Here is a 20459-nt window from a genome sequence, read left to right as displayed (position 1 = left end):
TTCTTTCCAGGTTACATTAACAGAATTTTGCTGCATATCCAATTTAATGCTTATTATTTCTTTTCTCCAGTGAAATGAGCCGTGTATTTGTTAGCCACAACTAAACTGGGTAAAGTTCAATTTTTCATATGAAACCTCAGTGAAACCCACAGAACCACACAAAGAAAACAAATTAGAAAAAAAGAGGTTTATTAATCTGACAGAGAAACCAGATCACGGTTATGAGAGCAACAGAAACCATTATATTATTATTGGTGATTTTAAGTCCAACGTTTAAAACTCTGCTAAAAATACATCCAATTTTAAGTGGCTGAGAAAATTCTGTAAGATGTGGATGTCCTCTGGTCTGAGGTGCTGCTGGGACCAGTTAGAGACCAGCAGCTAGACGTCAGTGGTTGGACTGGTGGACTACTGCTGGACTGGTAGTAAAGAGTAGACGACGTCTGGCTCTGGTTTAATGTCTGAACACAAACACACACAGTTCAAACAACAGGAAACATGATTTATAAGATTTGTAGTTCAGTCAAGACCTCCAATCTCCACCTCTCTGCATCACACACAGTCCCAGTATAGACTTTACTGGGAACCAGTAAATACAAATCACAGAGCTTCCATACTGCTCACATAAAACATAGATAAAATTATATGTTTGTGGATCAACTGCATTAAATGACATTAAAAAAACAAATATTTTCTGCTTCGAGCTTCTTTCCCTCTCTCTCTCTCGCTGTCTTTCGGTCTCTCTCTCTGTTCAGACATTACTGGGAACCAACTCATTTACAACTGCTTTATAAAGGTTGATGGAATTCACACAGGTCAAACCTGAAACCCACAGATCTGTACCAAATTATTTTATAAACAGCATTAAATTACATTAAAAAGCCCTATAATCACTGTTTCCACCTTCTCCTTCTCTGTGCTGTGTTCACTGGCTGATTGAGTGGTGAGACTTGTGAGTGGACGTGTAATGGGGAGCAGTGGAAGGAGATGTGGGTGTTTAAAATTTGACCAAGTGAATTGTAAAACAGGAAATAACAGATTACCTAAAAGTGAACTTTGTGGTAGAACATGTGAGATGTAGGTGTGGAAGTATTATCTATGATGACCACAAAAGTTGTTTGTAAGAGATGTGAATGAAAACCAATCAACTGCAGTTTTTTTAATGAATCATCTTCATTGAATGTCTAAAATACTGGGTTGTGATCTACTGAGTCAAAAATCTAGAAAATGGCAAAGACGATGACAGAGGACTGTTATTTTATCAGGAAGTGCAGGGGATTAGTAGCAAGGACACATCCTTGTTACAATTATTAAGGCTCAGGTTTATATAAGTAAGTAAGTAAATAAGTAAAATTTATTTATATAGCGCTTTTCACAGATAAAAATCACAAAGTGCTTTACAACACAAGAAATGGAAATATAAAACAATGTAACAGTAAATAAAAAAGCAATGTAAAACAATAAAACAATAAAAACAACATAAGAGAAAATTAATAAAATGCTTTTCTAAATAAAAATGTCTTCAGCTGTTTTTTAAAAGAATCAATGGAGTCCATACAGCGTAGAGACAGTGGAAGAGAATTTCACAACCGTGGTGCCACTGCCTGATAGGACCGATCACCACGAGTTTTAAAAGTGCGCGGTACCATCACCAGTCTCTAATTTAATGACCTTAAAGCTCGAGAAGAGGAATGTGGTTTCAGCAGGTCAGATAATTATTGGGTAGCTTGACCATGTAGGGCCCTAAAGGTTCGAACTAAAATTTTAAAATGAAACCTAAAGTTTACAGGCAACCAGTGAAGGGAGGCTAAAACTGGAGTTATATGAGATCTTCTCTTGGTGCCTGTTAAGAGACGTGCTGCAGCATTCTAGACAGACTGACGAATTGAGGCTGATTTGTTAAAACAAGTAAAAAGACAGTTACAGTAGTCTAAACGGGAGGAAATTAAAGCATGAATAATCATTTTAAGTTCAGGCTTTGACACAATTAGTCTGAGTTTTGAAATATTCCTTAAATGATACAAACAGTTTCGGACCAGCTGCTTAGAATGCTGCTCGAGCGACATTGAGCTGTCAAATATGACACCGAGGTTTCCGAGGCTCAATTTTACATAAGGGTCTAAGAAGCTGATATGCTGCCTAATTTCTGAGACCATGTGGTCTGGAGCAATAATAAGAGTTTCTGGTTTATCAGAGTTTAGTTGGAGGAAATTGTCATTTAACCATTGGTTGATTTCTGTCAGGCAATTACTTAAATTAGGCAATTTATAAAACTCAAAAATTTTGAAGGAACTGTATAGTTGAATGTCATCAGCATAGAGATAATATGAGATATTTTGTAGCGCTTAATAATTTGGCCTAGGGGACTATATAAAATAGAAAGAGAAATGGACCCAGGACAGATCCCTGAGATACTCCACACGGCAAAACAGTTGATTCTGACGTCACATGATTCATGCAAACAGAAAAAGATCTCTCAGACAAATATGACAGTAGTAATATACCTATGGCCTATAATATACCTATAATATACCTATACCTATATACCCCCCCCCCCCCCCCACACACACACACACATACACACACTTCCCCTTTCCCCCCCACACCCACCCCACTTCCCCTTTTCCCTCACCCCCTCCCCTTTCCCCCTGTGCGTCCATGTGTGTGTGTGTGAGCGTGAACGTACTTTTGCCCGTGCATGTGAGTTCGGGGGTCATATGAGTTTACATGTGTTTAATAGCTTTTTATTTAATGAGACCATTATGTGTTTTAATTAAACTGTTTTTAAAGGATTGTATAGGTCTCACAGCTCTGTGATTTAGACATAGATGATTTAATTTAGCTAGTTTAAGAGTATTTTACTTTTAGTTTAACTAGTTAGGAGTATTTTGCTTTTTTCTTTAGTCCTCTGAAACACACAGGGGCTAATAGTTTTTAAACAGAGTGCCACAAACAACAGGTATCCCTTTAGAAATAAACTGTGATACTTCTAAAAACACATATCCACACACAGTGTTTAATTTAACGAGTATAGGAGCATGCCACATTTCTTTAGCGCTCTGAAAGACACAGGGGCTAATAGTTTTAATCAGAATACCACAAACAGCAGATATTCCTTTAGAAATAAACAGGGATACTTCTAAAACTACATATTCTTAACTCTGCATCAGTTAGACAGAGGGGGTTACACTTAGACTCCCAACAGTCAGCAGAAGAAGTCATAAAAAAAGAGCTGTCTTTATCAAGAGCATCCAGCACTCCCACATCCCAACTATAGTTCCATAGTTTTCCATTACAAAACAGTTCCTTTATATTATCTTATCATGTCAGAGGTCAACTGAAACCGTGTCCAACTGAACCTCCGACGGTTTTTCACCTTTTCTTACACCCCCACACATTTATCTCTACAGGCAGACAATTACACCTCCTAGTGACCAGCCGATCCTCCAAACAGTTTTCCACCTTTCTTCTTTACATCCTACCCTTTTTTATCTTATCAGGTCAGAGGCCAACTGAAACCAAGGCCACCTATATAAAAACACCCCATCAGACACACAGTATTTTCCTCAGCACTTCACAACTGCCGCAAGGTATAGTGTTTTAACTTTTTATTTTTTCGGATCCCAGACACTGTGGTGCGAGGTAGTTAGCTGTTCATAAGAGTTTAATTTAATCAAACCTCATTTTACGGATCTAAGTGGCTCCTCATCACTAGCCAATTCACCATTTTATTTAAATATCTGAATTTTCGGAATGATGATCCAAGATGGACACAGACGCTGCTAGTTTTAACGCACCAGTATGCAAATATAAATAAAAGCCTGACCATCCTCAGAGCCTAGCTGCAGCGACACCTTTCTTTTAGATGGTTGCCTGGATGTGCGTTGGAGCCGACTTTGCTACAGAGCGTTTCTGACCTACAGGCGTTGCTTATACAATAGAGAAAAGCAACAATACAGCGTGTTTCTCTGCTCCAAGACATCAGAGGGCCTTTCACACGGTAATCATGTCCATTGAATGAGATCAATGAAAAATTGGATAACTTCTAATACATTTGCCAAACTGTGTACATTGACATATGCTGAGTATAAAAATGGTTGCATTGACACTGTCAGATGTGAGGTATTCATAACTGGGTACTTTTCCAGCATAACTGCCAAAAAGGAGGGAATGTTAGGTTTTGTATTGTTGATTGTCATTTATGCTTAGAAATATCTACTCATATATGCTTAGAGTTTTATAACTAGTTGTAGATTAATAGAGGTTTGATCCTTAGTAGTCTGCAGACACACGTTGTGTGCATTCCAGAGCACTCTGGCTTTCACACCCACATTCTGGGAGCATGGGAGAGGTCGTACCTTGTCTTATTGTTTTATGGTAGGATAAACGTATCTATGTCTGTTTTAGTGTAAGTGCCTTTTGTTTAGATGAACTGCTGGACTTCCAGGCCAGCAGGGTTAGGAAGTCATTTTATGACCACACACACACACACACACACACCACACACACACACACACACACAGGGTATTCGTTGTTCACATGTATACCTATATAAGATGTCATATGTTAATGACCCTATGCATATTCATGGAACCACAATAAAAGAGCAGTGTTACGGGGGAGCGGACGAGAGCAACTGGGGTCAAGCGAAGGAACGGCGCCTGTCCAGTTCTCTCCCGTGCACGTGAAACATAAAGAACTTGCCTACTCGTGTCTTGCTTGCTGTGTAATTACATTGCCTTCAACGTTCCAGCGAATAGGTTCAAGCTAGAAACATATCACCATGTGTGTATATGAATTTTTTCTTTTGGACTCTCGGGACTTTGTTTTGGTTCTAGTCCAGCATCTCCTGGTGTAGATGTCCTGAAGGGGGGGGCGAGCAGTCCCGCAGCAACATTCTTCTGTCCGGATCACTCTCTGAAAAGCTTTTTGGTCCTTAACACAGCTGTTCCCAAACCAGGATGAGATGTTCTGTGTGAGGATGCTCTCCACAGCCTCTGCAAAGAAAGTCCTGAGGATCTCTGGTGAGACCCTGAACTTCCTCAGTTGTCGTAGGTGGTACAGACGCTGCCTAGCCTTTTTGGTCTGGACCTGAATGTGGGCAGACCATGTCAGGTCTGAGGAGATGTGGACACCGAGATACTTGAAGGACTGCACCCTCTCCACTGGAGCGCCATTGATGATAATGGGCTTGTAGTCCCTGATGGTGGACCTATTGAAGAATGTGGCAACCACAGACTTCACCAGGGACCCATTGAAGATGGAAGTGAACACACCCGCTAGCTGGTCAGCTGCTGTGCTGACCAGCTAGCGGGCTGTGACAGAAATGCTACAATAATAGAAGCATTATACAGTAACTAGTGTAACAAACTACTTTATTTGGGAGGATTACTAAATGTGAACTCAAAACACTGACCTAATTTAAAATTAATGTTTAATTTGAGCATTCAACGGAAGAACAGGTAGTGAAGAAAATAAAGCTTTACTTATTTATTTAGTTATTTATTACCTAAACAAATATTTATTTATTAAAAATTGTATTACTTTTTAGCTACATAAAAATAAAAACCTGAGAGCTTTCAGTTTTACTTGTACTACGCATATTTATAATTTGTACTGCTGTGATTGATAAACTTTAAAGGAAATGTTTGAAATGGCAGAAAAACAGTTTTCTTTAGGAGAGATGGGCAGTTTGATATCCTGAACTTGGGTCAAGATTAGCTTAGTTTAGCAGAAAGACTGAAAACAGTCTGGAAACAAGCAGCTCATTTGGCAGTTTCCAAAGTTAAAAACAGAGCAGCTGTACCTCTGATCCTCTTTGGTGTGATGGCTATTTCTCCATAACTGATGGCTTCTGTTCTCACTGTTGAGTAGATTACCGTTGAATCACTCTCTGCACAATGAAACAAACAGAAATGATTGCATGTACAACAATGACTATGAGGGTCCGTACAAGCCAAAATTCATTCTTTCACTCTCACACACACATGTGAGAGTGAAAGAATGAATTTTGGCTTGTACGGACCCTTATAAATGACAGTATTGTTTTATTATTGCACTATAGCTGCGGCAGTACGGTTTTATTTTGGGTTAGGCAGAAATTAAATGATAGTTTTTACACACAGATGTGGGTTTCCACAGTTGTTTTTTTTTTCCACTTCTTACCACCTCTGCTGAAAAAAAGTGGTGAGAATAGAAGGCAGACGACCACAAAGCTGCCATTTTCTTTTAATACAGACTGAGACGCTTCACCACAGAGCACAAAGCAAACATGTTCTCACAACATGAACACTTCTGTTAGCCAAACCAGGACACACTGTGGTGAGAGGTCTGATCAGTCTCAGACTACAGTTAACTGGTGTCAACAACAGGAAGTGGCTTCTGTGGTGTCAAATGCAGAAAGATGTTAAAAGTCAAAATTACATATATATGTACACACACACATGCGCGCACACACACCAGGGTGTCTGTATCCAGTAAGGTTCCTTATGCTAGTCCCCCCCATGCTCTAATGATTCGAATTTAACAGCAAAGTTTAGATAAAATTGTCAAAAAAAATCTACATTTGTAATTTCTAACAATCAGCAGGTATTTAAGACATTTCCACTTAATAAAGGTTTTGATTATTCACCAAATCAAAAGCATGTATTTGAAATCTAGATATCCGAGTCTCACCTTCAGGATTGTTGTGGACATATCGTCTCACCAGTAACACCAGTAGAACCACAACACACACTGATCCAACACATGACAACACAGAGAGAACAGCAGGAGAGGTGGATGTAGGTGGAGTTGTGGTGCTGTGTTCCCCTAAAATAAAGCAAACACAGTCATTAAGTTGTCGTCACATTGTGAATGTTGAAAGCTGCAGAAACACAGACAGGTGAGTGTGTCACCTGTGACAGTGATCCAGCTGGATGGAGACTCTCCATGACCGCTGATGTCACACTTGTAGAGGCCTTCATCAGACCTGGAAACATGCTGGATGGTCATGTGACCTGTAGGCTGCTTCCTGATGAGGGAGCCATCTTTATAGAAAGCAGCTGGGAGGTTGGAGGGAGTGGTCTTTGTTTTACAGAGCAGAGTGACGTCATCTCCCTCCATCACAGGGAGGACAGGACTCTGCAGGATCACTGATCCACCTCAACACAGAGACAAACTACAGCATTTCATCCATTTACACACAGCTTCATCAACACTAACTCCACACACTCAGCTTACCAGTGACTGTCAGGTTAACCATGTTACTGATGGGACCCTCTCTGGACTCACACCAGTAAAATCCACTGTCATGAGGCACCATCAAAGTGATGTTACAGGAAGAACCAGCTGGTTTTCCCCACCCATCTCCACACTGAGTCCTCTGTTGTTTGCTTGTGTTTCTCCTCAGAGTCCATCCAGCAGAGCTGTCGTCCTCCTCACAGCTCAGAGACACAAAGTTTCCTTCAAAGAACTGAGAGCTGCTGGGACTCACAGTCAGACGAGCTGTGAGGATTAAAATGAAAAACTGATGATCATGTCTTTGAGATCTTTACTGAAAGTTTTAATCCAGATGTGTAAAACCTGTCACAGTTTATCAGGTTTGAACTGTGACAGAAGAAGGTTACTGACCTTGGTTTGTTGTGCAGCTCAGCAGTGAGATCAGAACTAAAGAGAAATGACACTCAGGTTAATTTCAGGTGAGCATAAAGAACAACTCCACACAAACAGCTGACAAACACACAAACTCATGTCTCTCTGATATATCTCTCAATTTCAATTTAATGCCAGAAACATGTTTAAAAAGAGAAAAGACTTTTTTTAAAAAACTTTTTTTCAAAGTTAAACAAATAAAGAAAAAAAGGAACATGGGGTTGGAGATCATCCATCTCAATTCAATTCAATTCAATTTTATTTATATAGCGCCAAATCACAACAAAAGTCGCCTCAAGGTGCTTCATCTCCTTGACTAAATTTTCATCTTTCTGTCTGCAGAGCCCAATTGTAACTTGCTGACCATCTACGTATAAATAACATCTTACTAGTCCAATGCAGGATAAAAAAAAAAAAAATCCCTGATTCACCTGAAATGTTAAGTGCACATGTTTTAACATTTTACATCAAATTTAAAATCTGACACAGAGATTCTACTTACAGAGCAGACACAGCACAGATGTTTCCTTCATCGTCCTTCTCACTCATTTGAGCTTTTTTCATTTCTGTCACTGACACCAAGTAAAGCCCGCCCTCTTCCTCTGAGCACCAGCTTTCTATTGGTCCAATACAAAGTGAGTGGTCAATGAGTGTGTGTGTGTGTGTGTGTGTAGTTGTGTGTGTTTACTTCCCCTCAGTGAGAGAGGCAGATATGAGCTCCAATCCAACTTTATTGATAAAGCACTTTAAAATACCCAGCACAGGCCCAAACTGCAGTACAGTAAATAAGTTAAGAACTATAGAATAAAACAAAACAGCAAAAAATAAAACACATAATACATAAAAATTAAAACATCGCTATATTAAAAAAGAAGATAAAACAGCATAGAATCAACGAAAACAACTAAAATAAAAATAAACTAAAACCAACATCTCATTCGGTGTCAAAGGCAAGGGTGAAAAGATGGGTTTTGTTAAAACTCCCAGTTGTTTTAATCTTTGACCATTGCTGCTGCTCAAAATTCTGTCCATCCTGGTTCTGACCCCAATTGGGGCAGTCCTTTCTCCAGTGTCCATGCTCACCGCAGGTGAAACCTGCATCTTCTTCTTCTGTGTTTTTGTCCATTCTGAGGTGCCTTTTGACCTCAGTTGGTCCTTCGGTCTCGGTCACGCCCTTTTCGCTGCCGTGTTGGTCCATCACTGTCCTGCACAGTGTGAATGCAGAGTTATCAAGATCAGCATTCTTTTGTTCGGCCTTACTTTTCATTCGGGCTTGGCAGGCGTCTCGTCACAGCTCTGTCAGCTGAAGCTGTCGGAGAATTTTCCCCCGTGTAGTGAAACGGGCCTCAGGTTTAGTGCTCTCCTTCTCTGCTGCATGAGATCGCATTCCTGCAGCACTGTTGACATTTTTCAGGTTGTTGTTGTGGGTCCAGCTGTTGCAGCGTTTGGTCAGGGTCACGTAGAGGGGAGAGCAGGAGTCCAGGTCAGCCTCGGCTTTCAGGGCCGGCAAAGCAGCCTGTAATTAAACATAAAGAGAAAAAAACAAAAAACAAAACAAAAACAAACAGAAGTGTACGAACAGGAAAATGATGTTGTGTTGGCTGTGTTACAAAGAGAGGGGAGAAACACCGGGCCAGGCCCTGTGTCAGCCTTCTCTCCCCCTTTTTTTTTTTTTTTTTTTTTTTCTGACGATATAATCAACTCATAACCCACCAAGTTGACAGGACAACATGCACATGTTCAAATTTTTAAATTCACAAAAAAGAATTTTCTTTCCGTCAGTAATCACTTGTGTTGTTCAGTCAGCAAAAAACATCTCACAATTTGACTCTTGACCACTAAATTTGTTGTTTCATCACTGGTTGGTCATACCAGTGTCTTTATTTTCTTTTTCTTTGAAGTTAAATTGTTGTCCTGCAACCCAAAGGATTTATTTGTTAGTAATGGATAACAACAGGTGTATGTTAATTTTTGCTCCTTTAAGCTTGCTGGAAAATCTTCACATGTTCATGAGTGTAAGCTGTTTCTTCATTGCGTGTGTGCATTTGTAGGCAGGTAGGTTAATTTGAACTTTTTCTCAAACTAGGCGTTACCTTAAAAGGTGCCTTTTCTCTCATATTTCTCTGCTTGTGTGTGTTTTTGTTTCACCTTTTGTTGTGATGCTCCGGACGCCTTCCCAACCTCCACAAGTCTGTTGGCCCCAATTTTGTGTTAAAACATCTCTTAATTTCTCCTCTAATTCTCTCCTCGCTGCTGTCTGTTTCACAGCTGCTGATTCGTGCTGGGTGTGGTTCCCATTACTATAATTTTGTGTCGGCCGCTGTACTTGTGGGGGCAGTTGGTCCAGGTCCGTAGCTTCCTGTATTAACACACTAAGAGATTTATTTAATATCATTTTCATCACTGTTAAACAGATAAGCAGGCAACACGCCCACCTTGACAGCGTAAACTGCACGCCAGTCTCCCAACACATTCCTCTCTCTGCTTCTCCATAATCCTCCACTACACACCTCTTACTCTCTCTCACTTTTTTTTTTTTTTTTATTACACCACAGAGTAATACACCCAATTATGCCCATCTATCTCTATGTGGCTCCAAATTCCCTCTTTATTTAATTTCACGCTATCAGGGGACAGGCACACAACAATTTTAACCACTGAAACGTCACTATAACGAGGACTCTAACCTCTATTTTAAGAAATGAGGACTCTAACCTCGGTTTTCTTTTTTGACTACTATAGAACTCAACCTTAGATGTCAAAGCATTTTCTTGTTCTATTCCAGAATAAATGTGAACCCGTGATTACACGGCCGTTCCAGTGTTATTCTGTTATCGTTTGAGGGCCCTCACCTCTCAGGTGATAAACCTGGACCTCCAGACGACGCTGGTCCGTACGCCGCGTCCAACGTACGGTGGGGGAGCCAACCCCAGGGCAAAATTATTTTCCACAGGTACACTAGGCGTCAACCTTAGATCTTAAAGCATCTTCTTCGCGCTAATGTCCTCCTAATCACACATCAACCGTCACTGTCACTGTGTTCACGCTGCACACACAGAAACACACCCAGAGCGCGCCTCACACACACAGCAGCACCCAGAGCGCGCCTCACACACAGCAGCACCCAGAGCGCGCCTCACACACACAGCAGCACCAGCAGTAAGACACACAGAGAGCGCTTTTCACCAGTGGAAATTTACACAGAAACCTCTGAGCTCAACTGTTAGAACTATTCCGAAGCACAACCGCACCATACACCAAGTACCCCTTTCACTGCGCTTATGACCGCCACAACGGGGCAAAATCGCATCATAACACAAAAGTGATGCATACGTCCCCGATGCTCAAAACCGACACCATAAACCAGGTCTGCTTTACCTTTAATCGGGGTGAAGTAAATACTTTACTTATAATTCTATGACCGCAGCCCTCGAGGCACAACCGCACCATAAACCACCGTCTAACCTCTATTCAATGTGCTGAAACCAGCCACCAGTCATGCTGAGCTCATGGCCGTATCGCCAGAACACGGCCGCATCATAAACCAAAACCTACGGAACGCGTTACTCACGCACAACCGCACCACAAGCCAGCATCTGCTTAACCTTAATTTTATACCAACTTTATGGCCGTATCAACGGGGACTCACCGACACCATAAACCAACTTCAAAACCTCTATTCAATGTACTGGAGTTATGGCCGTATCAACGAAAAATTCTAATATCTATTGCTACAGAAGTCAGTCTTAGACAAAGTTAAATGTGGAAGGTAAAGTGGGCTGCAACTAGACTCAACGTAGTATGTAATTAGTATCTTGCTAGAAACAGTTCAACTACAACTAGACTCAACGTAGTATGTTATTAGTATTTGCTAGAAGCAGTTCATTTAACACACTGGAATTCAGCCTCAACTTATGTTGTTAGTATCTTGCGCCAAAAACCAGACACCGACAAATTTAATGTGAAAATACGTGTAAGTCGGCGAACAGATTAATTTGGAAAGCCCAATATGCACATTTGGTATTTATAATACAACAGGCTGTGCTTACCTTTCTGTTTAGGCCGGCCCTCTGTTCGCCTCGCCCCACGATCTCACTACAGGCCAAATCTGCACCTCCTCAGCACACCAAAGATCCGGGTCACCGGGCACCAAGTTGTTAAAACTCCCAGTTGTTTTAATCTTTGGGCTGAAGGAGGGACAATACTCGGTGTATACATGCTCAATCAATAATACTTTATTTTCATACAATTCAACACTTAAGAGCATAAGAACCATCATGATGGGGAGAGATGCCTGAAGAGGGTCACAGCATGTCTCCAAATGGTGACGGGTTACTCAGCCTTTTATAGCTCCTAGTGGCCCCCACCCAGTCGTGAAAGCCTAAACATTCACATGTTTTCTCTCTTACGGCGCCTGAGTTATGACCTCGGCTCCTTGTGTCTCTGCTCTCTGTAACGGTGGGGGTATGGAATGTAGTCTGTCTCTCTTAAACTTAGACACAAGGTCTTCTGCACACAACATTCTCTTCATGATTCAGCAGTATGCAATGTCAAGAAACAGTGTAACACATTCAACAGTGTCAAATAATACAGGTCAATCCAATAGATCTAATGATTTTCACACTCTTTTAAGTCAGAAGTATAATGCAAACTAAAACTACATACTGATCACACACTCTATATTAAGGGGTATAATATGATCTACAGCAGTATCATAATTCAACTACTTTGATTACAGATATAAGGTAACATATAATAACAGAATGATCTCACAGTTTTCAGAAGTGATTTAAAAACAGGAAGAGAAGAGGCCTGTCTAATCTCTAAAGGCAGATCGTTCCACAGTTTTGGAGCTGCTAAAGCAAAAGCACAATCTCCTCTAAGTTTCCACTCAGTCCTGGGTATGTTTAGGATCACCTGATCATCTGACTTGAGACACCTGGTGGGTGGCTGTAGCAACTCAGAGAGAAAGAAGATGGGGCTAGGCCGTGGAGGGCTTTAAAAGCAAATAAAAGAATTTTAAAATGAATCCTAAAAAATGAATCCTCCTGTCACTTGGTGTTCACTCTCTCTGCGGTAGTATCACTTCCTGTTCCTGTTCCAACACACAGTGGTCTTTTTGAGTAGCTTATCAATTTAATTAAAAACTTTTAGATAACTTCTGTTTTCATAGTATAATCTTCACATGCTTCATCCAAAACACACTTTCTGTGTGCTCACTACCTAATTTATAGCCAAAGTATTCACTCACTGTCTCTGTACTGTTTCGCTGGCTTAGCTTAGCTCGTAGCCAACTCGTTAGCACCATGGCTACTTCACCTGTCCCTCCTGCACTTTCCTGCTCATTGTGTCATATGTTTAGTTACTCCTCGGCCTCCTTTAGCAGTAATGATACTTGTAACAAATGTAGTATATTTGCAGCTCTGGAGGCCAGGATTACTGAATTGGAGACTCAGCTTTGCACCCTTGATACACCCACAGCTAGCCAGGCCCCTATAGGTGATGCAGCTGAAGGTAGCGTAGGCCCCGCTAGCTGTTCCCCGGCAGACTCCAAGCAGCTGGGGAAAGAGGGTGGCTGGGTGATGGTGAGGAGGAAGCATAGTCTTAAACAGAAGCCCCATGTACACCACCAACCTGTTCATATGTCTAACCATTTTTCCCCACTCGGCGAAACACCTGCCGGGGGTCAAACTCTGGTAATTGGTGATTCTGTTCTCAGATATGTGACGTTTGACAGCCAGTGGGCTGGCGTTGTGTTTTGCTTTTTCTGTCACCTGTTTCTTGCAGGTAGGTGGAGCTGACCCAATTAGAGATGCAGCAGAGATTCCTATGAGCCTGGTTGTGACAGAAGCTAGAGACACCGGCAACCATAGTCAATTGTCTTCGAGGGGCCAGAGCAGGCAACATTGAGGGAAATTTAAAACTGCGGGCTAGGGGTAAACGTAAATTCAGTAAAATTATAATTCAGGTCAGCAGTAATGACACCCGGTTACACAAATCGGAGATCACTAAAATCAATAATGAATTGGTGTGTCAAAACAATGTTGGACTCTGTAGTTTTCTCTGGTCCCCTCCCCACCAGACCAGGAGTAATATGTTTAGCCGCATGTTCTCCTTAAATTGCTGGCTGTCTGAGTGGTGTCCAAAAAACGATGTGGGCTTCATAGATAATTGGCAAACCTTCTGGAGGAAACCTGGTCTTGTTAGGAGAGACGACATCCATCCAACTTTGGATGGAGCAGCTCTCATTTCTAGAAACATGGACAAAATTAATAAAACCCCCAAAATATGACTATCCAGATTTGGGACCAGGAAGCAGAATTGCAGTCTTACACGCCTCTCTGCAGCTTCTCTCCTCCTGTTACCCCACCAAAACCCCATTTCCATTGAGACTGTGTCAGCTCCCAAACAGTCAAAAAACAAACTAAAAACCAGCAAAAACTACTTAAACATAGAAGAAAGAACAATACAGTATCCACATCTGAACCAAAAAGTAAAACAGTGAAATGTTGATTATTAAATATTGGGTCTCTCTCCTCCAAGTCTCTGTTAGCACATGACTTAATAATTGATCAACAAATTGATTTACTCTGCCTTACAGAAACCTGGTTGCAGCAGGATGATTATGTTAGTTTAAATGAATTAACATCCCCGAGTCATTCTAACTACCAGAAACCTCAAAGGACAGGCGAAGGGGCCAGTGTGGCAGCAATTTTTCACACCAGCCTATTAATCAACTAAAGACCAAGACAGACTTTTAATTCATTTGAAAGCCCGATGCTTAGCCTTGTCCACCCCAGCTGTAAAACTCAGAAACCAGTCTTACTTGTTATCATCTATCGTCCACCTGGGCCTTACACAGAGTTTCTCTCTGATTTCTCAGACTTTTTATCTGATTTAGTGCTCAGCTCAGATAAAATAATTATTGTGGGTGATTTTAACATTCATGTAGAGGCTAAAAATGACAGCCTCAACATGGCATTTAATCTGTTATTAGACTCAATTGGCTTCTCTTAAAATGTAAAAGAACCCACCCACCACTTTAATCACACTCTAGATCTTGTTTTAACATGTGGCATAGAAACTGAACATTTAACAGTATTTCCTGAAAACCCTCTGCTGTCTGATAATTTCCTAATAGCATTTAAAATAATTGATTATACAGCAGTATGGAGTAGACTTTATCACAGTAGATGTCTTTCTGAAAGTGCAGTAACTAAGTTTAAGAATATAATCCACCAACTGTTATCATCCTTAATGCCCTGTACCAACACAGAGCAGAGCAACTACCTGAATGCTACTCTAACAGAGGTCTTGTTAATAATTTTACCTCCTCACTACGTATGACTCTTGGCACTCTAGCTCCTGTGAAAACTAAGACGTCAAATGAGAAGTACTTGACTCCATGGTATAATTGGCTTATTTGAAGAGTTTCAGTCAGGTTTCAGAGCTCATCACAGCACAGAAACAGCTTTAGTGAAGGTTACAAATTATCTTCTTATGGCCTCTGACAGTGGACGTATCTCTGTCCTTGTCCTGCTTGACCTCAGTGCAGCTTTGTATACTGTTGACCATAATATTCTATTAGAGCGATTAGAACATGCTGTAGGTATTACAGGTACTGTGCTGCAGTGGTTTGTTTCATATCTTTTTAATAGGTTCCAATTTGTACATGTAAATGGAGAGTCTTCTTCATATACTGAGGTTAATTATGGAGTTCCACAGGGTTCAGTGCTAGGACCAATTATGTGTACATTATACATGCTTCCCTTACGCCAGTGGTTCTTAACCTTGTTGGACGTACCAAACCCCACCAGTTTCATATGCACATTCACCGAACCCCTCTTTAGTGAAAAAAAAAAAAAAAAAAAAATCAAATTCAAGACATAGATATGTTTTTTACTGGTGCACAAAATGAGCCATGCATGAAGATCACCAAACTAAAACTGAGGTTATTGTACTCGGCCCTGAAAATCTTAGAAATATGGTATCTAAGCAGATTCTTACTCTGGATGGAATTACCATGGCCTCCAGTAACACTGTGAGGAACCTTGGAGTCATTTTGACCAGGATGTATGCACACATTAAACAAGTATGTAGGATTAACTTCTTCCATTTGTGCAACATCTCTAAAATTAGAAATATCCTGTCTCAGAGTGACGCTGAAAAACTAGTTCATACATTTCTTACTTCTAGAATGCCGCCCCTCCCTGAGCCTGGTTCTGCTGCACTGTAAAATGTAATTCTAGATGTTTGTTATTTCAACATATTATTCTATATCAGTTTGACGATAGATGACTGAAGAATTACAAGTTAAAAACGTCCCAATTACACCAAAAAAAGCTAACTTGAAAACTCATGTCCAGCTAAATCAGCAACTTATGTGAACCTGACAATGTGGGTAAGTTGAGCACAGCAGGATTCAAAACTGCCTCATGTGACTGCTACCGAGGTGCATCATGGGGAATTGGCGGTTAAGGACATGCTCACTTTACTTGGACGTTTTCTAATCGTCTTCTTTGGAATATGCTTTCAAGGTGAGTAACATTGGTTATAACTATAAGGAAAGAGAGCTACAAAAGTTGGAACATGTTTTGAATTTATGGCATGATGTGTGTTTTTCTCTTTTACCGAAATCTTTGCTTTAGCTAATGTAACTTTAGCCGACAAGGTCCAGCTTGTGTGTCATGACCAAACTTAACCTAATAAACTGACATATGGCCTTTTTTATGGGTTTAATGTGGCCCTGACCAAATCACAAGTATTGTGTCGCTAGCTTTAAGGTTGTGCACTCAACCACTGTTGCGATATTAGCAAGCTAACTCAGCTAATTAATAAAGCTTATTTCATATTGTCTCTGTACTTGTAAATTTCTTTCAAGTTCACAGGCTGTTGTATTTTGGTGGAAGTTCATTTTGGCAATATTTCCAATAACTGGCTGGGTTCAAAAAGAACTTTTTAGCAGGACTCCGATGCTTGTTGTCATCCGTTTACCCCTATGTAATCACTTAAGTTGTTATTAACTGCTGCATGCTAAGCTGCAAGAGTGCACTGAGGACTGAGACAAAATATGGTCTACAAACCAGCATTATATTAGTTTTTATCAGATAGTCCTCCAGTGTGTTTATTTTTTGCTTTAATTCTATTGTGCAGTTATTTGTTACCCTGAAATGCTTTATGCTTAACAACAGTTCACTATTTTAACTTATTTTTGAACTCTTGTGATCAGTATGACTAGATTGTGTGAGTTTCCATACTAAAAGAGCTGTAGTGATAAAAAAATTGGCATCAGAGACACTGATTTTTGGCATGGTATACTGCAGAAGTTTGTTTTGTTTTGTTTTTTTGCATAATTTACCTTTTAATTAAACTGCATTCTCTGTATTGTAACAAAACTAACATTGTTTATATATTTTAGGTCTGTGAAGCCAAACTTGATGCTGGGGATTTATTTTTGTCAGTGGAGTCAAATGGTAAGTTACAATTTGTGCATTTTGTCATACTGGAAACACCACAGATTATATTGTGACTTAATAGCTCTGTAGAACAAATGATATAAAGATTGTAGTGTCAGGGTACTTCTTAAGAAGTAATATGGCACTATTGATGATCACATGCAGGTGGCATAAACTGAATATTCAGACGTGTTACCAACAAATGATTCATTAACAAAAGCAATGGAGCAGACTGTTTAGGTTCTTGTGGTTGTAATAACATCCATAACTGCAGGTTTGTCATTAATGTATTTTCACAGGTCTAGATGATCACATCTGTCTTTGTCATTTAAATGAGGTGGACTTGCAAACTTTGCACTCTTTTGGGTAAATTGCTGTCCACTACATATACACAGAATGTGCACAGTATTTCAGATCTAAAAAGGGAGTATGTAATGGACTTGCTGGCTTTAATGTAAAAAGCCTGTTGTGTAACTTTAATGAGGCAGTTGGACTAAAACAGTATTGCTCATTGAGGTAAACATCTGAGGAATAAGTAAACTGTTACTTGTCCTTTTACTCAGTGTTCTTTTAATTGCACATTTACTGAAGTTTTACATCACATAAGTCATTTTCACAATAATTCTACTTTAAAAGATTTCAAGACAGAGCTTATTGTTCTCTGAACTTCCTTGTTCGCTGAACGGCAGGTAAAGTGCATCTTTTTGTTTGTTTGCTTTTGTGTGTTTGTGTTTTCTCTAATGGGCCTCAGATGACTGTTTGCTTAAATTTGGGTCTCAAAGAATCTTTTTTTAATTCTGCCTGTACTCTCCACCCCTCTTCTTCTATTGCTCAGGTTGAAGCAGAATTTGCCCGTCTTACATCTGTTGACCTGAAAGGGTTCCTTTTTGCTGTGCTTGACCATTAAGGAGAGGTTCGTGGAGCTGTACAAAATCAAGAGCGGCATAGAAAGGCTAACTAGGCTCATAAAATGCTTCAATGATGATGTAAGCGTTCAACTGCAAAATTTGTTCCTTTGTTTAAGTTTTAGGTTATCCAGTTCAACTGATGAACTCATTGAAAGAAAGCTGATAAGTAAAGTCTGTGATCATATTTCACAACTGGACATTTAGTGTGGTAACTTTTACAGAATCTGTGTATATTGGTGGTAGGTTGGATATCATATTCTACTTGAATGTCCTGATAAGCCTGATTCAAAATCTCCAATGATAATCATATAGCTGGAGGCAAGCATAAACCGTAGCTTGCCTCCACCAGTGTATGAATGTGAGCGTGAATGAATAATGGCATTGTAAAGCGCTTTGGGTGCCATGAAAAGCGCTATATAAATCCAATGCATTATTATTATTATTATTATTATTATTATTATTATTATTATATATTGGTGGAATTATGTAGCAAAAAGCTGTGAATTTGGAGCTGTCTACATGCTTCATAAACACTGTTTAAAAAGTGTTTTTGTTTTCTTTTTGACTTCTTTGACCAGAGCCCTACACAAAGGAAGAGGACAGAGGACCTCATTTTCTAAAGGAAGATCCCTCACACACTTTCAAGACTGTGAAGGTTAGCATTGTTTCTTTTAGTAAATTTTATAATGACAGCACCACAGTGGATTTTAAATTAAACATGTGGCATCTATGAAACAATAGATGCCACATGATAACATGTATACTTTTTCCTCACCAAATGTATTATTACAAGCTCTTTGACACTGGATTTGGTCTGGGTTTCAGAGAAACTAACTGGCAAGCTAGCATTGATATTATTAGTGTCTTGTGTTTATTCATGTCTTCACCAGGGTCTTTGACATTTCGCTGCTGTACTGTTCACTTCAGCTTTACGTTTGATTTCTCACATTGTATATTGTAATGGCAGACATATTAGGATATTTAAGGGGCTGCAGTGGCTGCTACAGCTGTGGGGGGCAATACTTTGGTGAAATGTCCTGGACCCTGGAAAAGAGACTGTGTAGACTGGGTAAGCAATTAAAGGTTACTGGCCGAGAGTCATTGGGCAGCTGGGTAAAGGTGGATGTTGATATTCAGTGCCAATTATGCAACTTGTTCAGCCATGTCTATATGCTCTTTTTTCATGCTGTTAATAGAGGGGGGGGGGGGGGAATAAACTTTAATCAATAAACTGATTAAAGAAGCATTGTCTATGGAGCCATAATCTGATCCTGTAGTGTAGCTGCAGTTTGCACATTTCATGTATTCTCAGACAGATTTGGTTTAGACCACAGCCAATATTTAGCATAAGTAGATTTAAATTCACACACTGGTGATGGCAGCTACATTGTAGCCACAGCCACCCTGGGGCGCACTGACAGAGGCGAGGCTACCGGACACTGGCGCCACCGGGCCCTCTGACCACCACCAGTAGGCAACGGGTGAAGTGTCTTGCCCAAGGACACGACGACTGAAACTGTCGGAGCCGGGGCTCGAACCGGCAACCTTCCAATTATAAGACGAACTGTCAACTCTTGAGTCACGATTCAGTCATCCACCCATGTGTGTGAATGACTGAATGTGTAAAGCGCTTTGGAGTCCTTAGGGGACTAGTAAAGCACTATACAAATACAGGCCATTTACCATTTAAATTGAAAATTTTGTTTGAATTCTGCAATTGAAGACATGCTCAGTTATTTATGAACATGGTCTTTGTTTAAAGCAAGAAATGGAGTTGTAACATGGGGGTACATATCTCATTCTGAAAAAACTTTAACAACTAATAAGTGTTACCCAAAGCCAATCACCATCATCCAAAGCATCAGTATGGCTCTTCTTTGGAAAGACATGAATTCTTAAGCACAAGGGATATTGTGTAATTGTAATTGTGTAATTTTTTTTTTTTTTTGTCTTTGAACCCTTTTATAGCCGACAGGTATTGAAGACACGTTTTCTAAGAGGATGAAAGTTGTCATTGCGATGGTGAAAGAAGAAGACATCGTCGATGTGTTGGTTGTCCTTGAGGCAGCAGTAATCCTGTCTAATCTGAGGGATGTCTCAAGTGCCATTTCCATGCTGATGGGCCTTCTTTTTGCCCTCAACATACACTATCCAAAGGAACTTAAGGACATCTTTGAAGTCATTCAGAACATCCTAATGAACATTGGTGGAAGGAAGTCCATCTCACTAGTGCATGGTCTAAGAAACAGACTCTTGCAGAAAGCCATGCAGAACTGTAATTGTATGCTCACAGCATACAATTGCCTTAGTGTTAAGGACAGTTTTTATTTTACTGTTTGTTTTTTTATTCTTGCAAGTTCTCATTCTCACTTTTGTATGTCACTAAATGACTGCACTTTACATTCCAGATTAGACAATTACTCATTTGTTCATTTGTAGAAACTTATGTGAACAACAATATAAT

General features: G+C 40.1%; 1 long non-coding RNA gene across 1 annotated transcript; it reads left to right on the top strand.

The window, feature by feature from the left end:
* The first annotated feature begins 17994 nt into the window (after positions 1-17994).
* On the top strand, positions 17995-19990 carry LOC134624166 (uncharacterized). Its single transcript, XR_010093464.1, has 3 exons — positions 17995-18073; positions 18574-18650; positions 19964-19990. It is a non-coding gene; the product is annotated as an uncharacterized LOC134624166 (long non-coding RNA).
* The last annotated feature ends 469 nt before the right edge of the window (positions 19991-20459 follow it).

Source organism: Pelmatolapia mariae, linkage group LG3_W (assembly GCF_036321145.2).
Source record: "Pelmatolapia mariae isolate MD_Pm_ZW linkage group LG3_W, Pm_UMD_F_2, whole genome shotgun sequence".
NCBI classification, from domain to species: domain Eukaryota; kingdom Metazoa; phylum Chordata; class Actinopteri; order Cichliformes; family Cichlidae; genus Pelmatolapia; species Pelmatolapia mariae.
This window is presented reverse-complemented; position numbering and strand designations above follow the sequence as displayed.